Source organism: Gossypium hirsutum, chromosome A08, assembly GCF_007990345.1.
Source record: "Gossypium hirsutum isolate 1008001.06 chromosome A08, Gossypium_hirsutum_v2.1, whole genome shotgun sequence".
Classification (NCBI taxonomy): Eukaryota; Viridiplantae; Streptophyta; class Magnoliopsida; order Malvales; family Malvaceae; genus Gossypium; species Gossypium hirsutum.
The window spans coordinates 15,815,107-15,822,231 of record NC_053431.1 but is presented as its reverse complement, the minus strand read 5'-3'; positions in this window follow the sequence as shown (position 1 = coordinate 15,822,231).

Sequence of the window (7,125 nt, the reverse complement as noted above, 5' to 3'; positions counted from 1 at the left end):
AAATAGCAAAATGGCAGCTATATGTGCTTCAGCTGCTAACTGCATGGCTCGATCCCAAGGGCTGCATGTAAGCAAACTTCTAACATTAACAGTTCATATAAAAGTTATATTTATTAGACTTAGTCTGAAATCCAAACCTTTACAAAATCATCATATTCTACAACAATGGAGTCAGCTTGACCTATGAAAGAAGAATATGAACTGAACACTTATACAAAAAGAACAGGTACAAGCAATGAAGAGAACGGTTCTCTTGGCTGTGCTTGTAGCACCTAATACGTGGCAAAAGTTATCAAGGTACATTGCCTTGAGGTTGAAAATATGAAACCTTGACAGTGACTCTGCAGTGGAAAAAGCTAGTTTTTTACTCACCTTACGCTTTGTAGCATGAAACCAAGCATCTGCATATAAGGCATACATATTTGCACCAGTAAAGTTTGATGGGCATCTTTTTGCAATTGAGTAGAAGGATATGTTTTTGTGCAGTCTAAACTTTCTGGTTAGTGCTTTAAGAACTCTAGACCAATAATGAAATTAACCATATAAAAGGAAATAAATCAAATAAAAAAATTGGAAGAGCATACAAGCATAAACGAAAGAGAAGGTTCAAAGATATGAACTAACTGCTCTCTGTGAAATATAGCAGTTTGTCAAATCTATCTGGCCTTAAAAGAGCTGGCTCAATAAGATTGGGCCTATTGCTTGCTCTTATATAATAAATAGGTCCAGAGAAAAGATAACAATGATGAGACTTTTTTTCATAGTTGAATCAAATAAATTGATTATTTTCGATAATGATTTAGGTGCAAAATTTTATACGAAAATGATCTATTTTTTATAATGCATGTTGGTACTGGCCATCTCACCGCTGGCACCACCTTCAATTGTCCTCTAATGATTGCCCGATGATTGCCTGGTCTATAAAAAAAATATTTTTTGTGCCAGCACTGTGTTCGGCAACATTGGTATGTATTTTTTACAAATACAATTAAAAAATATGGGTATTTTGGGATTAAAAAATAAAAAATTTTAATAGGTTTCGACGTTCTCTATAACCCTAACTCGTCTTCGTCATTGGATTAGGGTTACGGAGCATTTCCATATAATAAAAAACATTTAAAAACCACATTATTCAATAATTTAAATATATCATAATCCATTTATTCACTTGCATATTGTCCCTAAATCGAGCCCTCGAGGCCATAAAAATAGCTTGGGAGCAATTTAGGACTAATTTGAAACAAAACAGGAAGTTGAGGAAAAAGTCACAAAAATTGGAACAAGGGTCACATGGCTATGTAGAATCACCCTAGGCTGTGTAGCTTTGGAACAAGAGACACACGACCATGTCCCGACCCGTATCCTCACCCGTGTAACTCTCTGGGTAGGGTCAGACACTCGTGTACCCAGCCGTGTAACTTTCTGAGTAGCCCCACATGCCTATGTGCCAGGCCGTGTAACTCACTAACTTGGACTCTAAGCAATCCTCAAATGACACATGACCCTGTTGCCAGGCCGTGTGCCTCACACGATTGAGTCACATGCTCGTGTCTCAGGCTGTGTGGACCCAAAATTTACCTAAAATCAAGCCATTTCATAACCAAACTATGCCTAACCATTCAACTCATTTGTGCACACTTTAAAGGGACCTAAACATCATCCAATCTTGCATAAATATACCATGTCATTCATAGGCACCACAAATATACCAAGACATAACACGCCAAAACAAGTTAACATTTCCTTATTTCGAGCATTATAACTTATTTAATTACTTACCAAAACATATCACATATTGGCCCTTCTCAAACCATTCTCAAACACACCATAAATGACCTTATAAATATGCACAACAAGGTAACCAAAGTGACAAAATTTGACAAGGCATCAAATGGTACCAGATCAACATAACTTTTAAAAGTTTATACATGCTAAAGCCCCAACAACACATTCATCAAAATAAACATTGGCCAAAATGCTAAAAAACTACCGAATTGGCTGTTGGATAGTGTGATAGGCCTTCGATAAGCTTCCAACAAAATTGAGTTTTCTATAATCTATAAAACATAAGAAAAACAACTACGTAAGCAATGAATGCTTAGTAAGCTCGTATAAACTTAAAACGTAACTTACCTTCTATAATACAATTCATTGAATAAGTACAAACCAATATCGATTCCATAAGCTTAGTGTAAGCCTATACAACATCACCAACTCACAAGTTAGTATGTTCATTCATATCGTAGATGAAATCATTCATAAGTTATGTAATTTACGATGTGTATACGACATCATTTAGTTCATCAATCCTTTCATTAAATCATGATTCATTCCATTTACATACTTACCATTACGTTCCATTTTCTTGCCCGTTGAACTATTTAGAATTACTTCGAATACTCGGGAAAACTCACACAAACTGTGCCTTTATATATAACCATAATTTTTTATTACATCATTGCTCACACGAGCTGTGAAACAGGCGTGTAATAGCTAACTTTCAATGATGTCGAGAATAGTGGTTCAAGACCACTAAATTTGACAAATAAGCTTGTAAATTTATTTAGTTAATAATTATGAGCCAAATGTGATTTTTGAGAGATTTTTAAATTAGTAATTTGTGTTTTATAAAGATTTATTAAGTCAAGAAATTGAAGAAAACAGGTATAGAGATCTCGATTTTATAAATCGAGTCGTAAATATTTTTATAAGTATTTATGGAGTATCAATAAGGTAATATTAAAATTTCGTCAGAAAATTTTAACGTTTGGGTGGTTAATTAAATAAAAATGACTAAATTGAAAAAGGTGTAAAAGTTGCTAAAAGAATTAAATAGTTCAATTGTCAAATGAGGAAGGACTTAAAGTGAAAATAAGCCCATAAGAGCTATTTTAGGCGGCAATAGCTGAGAAAAATCAGGGAATGGGTGAATTAAGGGCAAAATTGGAAAATTACCAAAATTAACTAAATAAAAATGGGACCAAATGGGAATATCTAGAATTCTTTTCAATTTTCTTCATTTTCATCAGCTGAAAAATAGCCATGGAAGAGGGCTCAAGCTGGTTTTCATACTCTAGCTTCATGTAAGTTTAATTCTTGCTTTCTCCTTGAAATTTCTATGTTTTTGGACTTTTACAATTGGGTCCAACTTACTATTTCATTAGTTTTTGATTTCATGGCTAATTTTTAAAGTTTTTATGGATGAGTGCTGGTAGCATATGATGAATAAACATAGAATTGAAGCTTTAATTTTGATATATGATAATTTTATCAAGTAAAATTAATGGAAATTGATTTTAGGACCTAATTGTGAAAATGTTTGGAATTAAAGTCTAATGCTGAAATTATGATTTCCAAAAGTTGTAAAGTAGTTTAAAGTGATAGAATAAAGTGTTAATTGAGAAAAATCAGCTCAATTGATAGGCTAATTGAGTAGGGACGAAATTGTTATTCATTAAAAGCTTAGGGGAAAAATGGTAATAAACAGCTTGTACTAAAACAATATTGGACAGCAGCAGTAGACTAACTTTGAAGAATCACCATAAATTTTAGAAATCAAATTAGAAGATGAAAAAAATATGAAATTAAAACTTATTGAGTCTAGTTTCTCATAGAATGAATTCGGGTTCCCCTATTCTGAATTTGAAAAATCATAAAAAATTGAAAAAAAATAATTAGGGGCTTAAATTTATATTTATAGAATCCTGAATGAGTCTATTTTCAAAAGAAACAAATAGGAACATCATTCAAATCCTGTATGAAGAGATAATTAAATTTTAGTGAAGAAGGGTCAGAACTGTCAGACAGCAGAACATGGGTGACTTTAAAGAATAAACTGTACTTATTGGCTAAACTAAAAATTCTGAAAATTTTATGGTAAGAAGATATGTGAGTCTAGTTTCAGGGAAAATTATCAGATCTTAATTTGGAGTTCTGTACCTCCAGATATAAATAATTTAGTGACTATGGCACGGGTGGATAGCTTGAATATTCACATAAGTAATTAGTGAAAATTATGGATAAGGTTACTTACAAGTGTGTTATTTATACCAAGGATGTGGATGGAGAGGAGGAGGAGGAAAAATATATGAATGAATTGTGTATAAATTGATTACATGCCTAATTATAAACAATAAAAGTTGAATTAATAATGATATAATGTTTTATTTCATATTTTCATTATTAAATTTGTAAATATTGAAAAAGTATGAAAATTGAACTAAATGTTCAAATTGAGTGGAACATAGGGTTGAGTACTTTCGTTCAGTGGCTAAAATGAATTGACGGAAAAGACCATGGTTGGACCATGGCAGCATGTGATATGTGATTTTCGTATAAGACCATAGCTAGGCTATGGCATCGGAGAGATGTAATTATGTGCTTCCGTATAAGACCATATCTGGGATATGGCATTGGTGTGATATATGCTACTGTATAAGACCATATCTGGGATATCGTATTAGTGAGATATGTGATTCATGTAAGACCATAGCTGGGCTATGGCATCGATATGTGATATGTGATCTATGTAAGACCATAGCTGGGCTATGGCATCGATATGTGATATGTGATTACGTGTAAGACCATAGCTGGGCTATGGCATCGATATATGAATATGTGTAAGACCATAGCTGGGCTATGGCATCATTATGTGAAGATGTGTAAGACCATAGTTGAACTATGGCATCGAGAAAAGGAAGTACTCAATTTCGTAAGACGTTCACTAATTTGACAAAGTTTGGTAAGTGTTATATGGAACTATGTGATATAAGGAAGTACGAGTTGATATGACATGAGTATAGAACTTGGTTGGTGAATGAATTCATTTGTGATTATATAATTGTTCATCTTGAGTGTACTGTCCATATGTATTGATATTTCAAATGATTTAATGAATAAAGTTTCGACATGGAATAAACTGAACACGAGACAAATAATTATGAAATTGAACTCAAAATTCATGAAAATGATGGTTATTGATATATGTAGACATGAGACACTGATATATGAATATGGAATATGTTTGATAAATGTGTTCATTCATAATTATGGAATTATGTATCTCATGTGTACTATTTGAATAAAGATGATATTTTAAATACTTTGGTTATTTAAGCTAAATACGAAATAGTATGAAATCAAGATAAGTTGTTATGAAAATATATTTAAATTACAGAGATATGGCTGATATATATTAATTGATTAGTCAATGTTGGCTTATGAATGGTATAACTGTAACTAGCCATTGGTATGGCTTGTGTTTAGTAAGTTTGAGATTCAAATTATTATGATTTTATCATGATTGATATGGCTATGATAACAAACAATGATAATTATAAGGCTTGGTTGAATACCTTAAATTGATTCATAAATGTATTAAAATGTTGGTGGAAATAAATGATTAAATGGGTGAGAAATATGGCTTGGAAAATAGCCTAAGTGTTAGACACATGGCTGAAATACGGTCGTGTGTCTCAACCGTGTGAGGGACACGGCTTGGAGGCACGGACGTGTGGCCCGTCCGTGTTGTTTGATTTGCATGCTGACATCATAAACAGAAAGTTACACGTCCTGAGGACACGGACGTGTCAAAGACACACAGGCGTGTCCCTATGTCCACACGGGCGTGTGAACCTGTTTCTTGGGAAAATTCCCTAAGTTTTCCCGAATCTTCTCAGAGCTCTCAGTTTAGTCCCAAATTAATCCTGATGTATGTTTTGGGCTTCGTAGACCCAATTAAGGGAAGACATGCATGTGTTTGAAAGTTTGAATTAAAAGAAATTTTATGGCCCGATTTTTGCATGTATGTGTATATTTAGGTCCGGTAATGCCTTGTACCTTGTCCCGGCATCGGATACGGGTAAGGGGTGTTACAAGGCATGCTCACACGAGCTGTGGGTTGGAATATAAGCTAAATGATGCTGCTCACATGAGCTGTGGAGAATCCGCAACAAATGCGGGATCACAGCCATTGGTAGGACATTCAAGACAAGCACCCGAAACATGAAATCCCTAATGACATGTCATTTGTATTCTAAGAATTCCTAAGGTTCAATCGGGACTTGATATCTGTCGATTCATCTTAGCATTGATATGTTTATATATCGATCTATTTACATTAAAAATAACATACCAAACATACAAATTAAATAACATTAACATAATTACTTTAGATCGACTAATCTGAAGCTTTAGCTTTTCCTCGATTTAAGTCCAAATGCGGTTTATCTTGATCTAAATAGGTAATTTCAATCAATTGAATACTTATAGTATTCAATTTAATCCACATTTCATGTTTATGCAAAATTACCAATTTACCCCCTAACTATTTAACTTTTCACAATTTAGTCCTTAAGCTTATAACTTAAAATCTAACCATTTTAATCTAAATCCATATCAATCAAAGATGCAAGGGACCTTGAAACAACCCATGTTTACCATCATTTCACAATAAAACCTAGAATTTATACCTTTAACAGATTAGTCCTTATTTCCAAAATTCATCAAAAACCACTTAACAAAACTTATTTAATTTTCAACAAAGATTCATAATATATCAATTCTCATCAAACTTATTCAAAAAACTCATGGCATAACCCTCAACCTTTAATAGTTTTGCAAGTTAACCCTCAGGCTAGCTAGATTAAGCTAAAACGAACCTAAAAACATAAAAAAATTATTAAAAACGAGGTTGGAATACACTTACATACACCAAAGGAAGCTTGGATGAACCTAACCCTATCCTTAAATGGTGATTTTCAGTGGTGTAGTGTAAAAATGAAGGAGATGAACACATTTTCTTAAGTTATTTTAGCTGTATTTACCCATTTACCATTTTAACCTTTAAAAATTATCATAATTTCATCAAAACCATATCCATAACTATCCATTAATTTATAAAATGGTCTAATTACCATTCAAGTCCCTTAATTTAAGATTTCATAGCTATTGGACCCTTTAAACTAATAGAACTTAACTTTTACACTTTTACGATTTAGTCCTTTTTACTTAATTAACCACTTAAACATAAAAATTTCTTAACAAAATTTTAATACGACCTTAATACAGTCCTGAAGACATTAAAATAATAATTAAAATAATAACTTGCTCATCAAAATTGTGGTC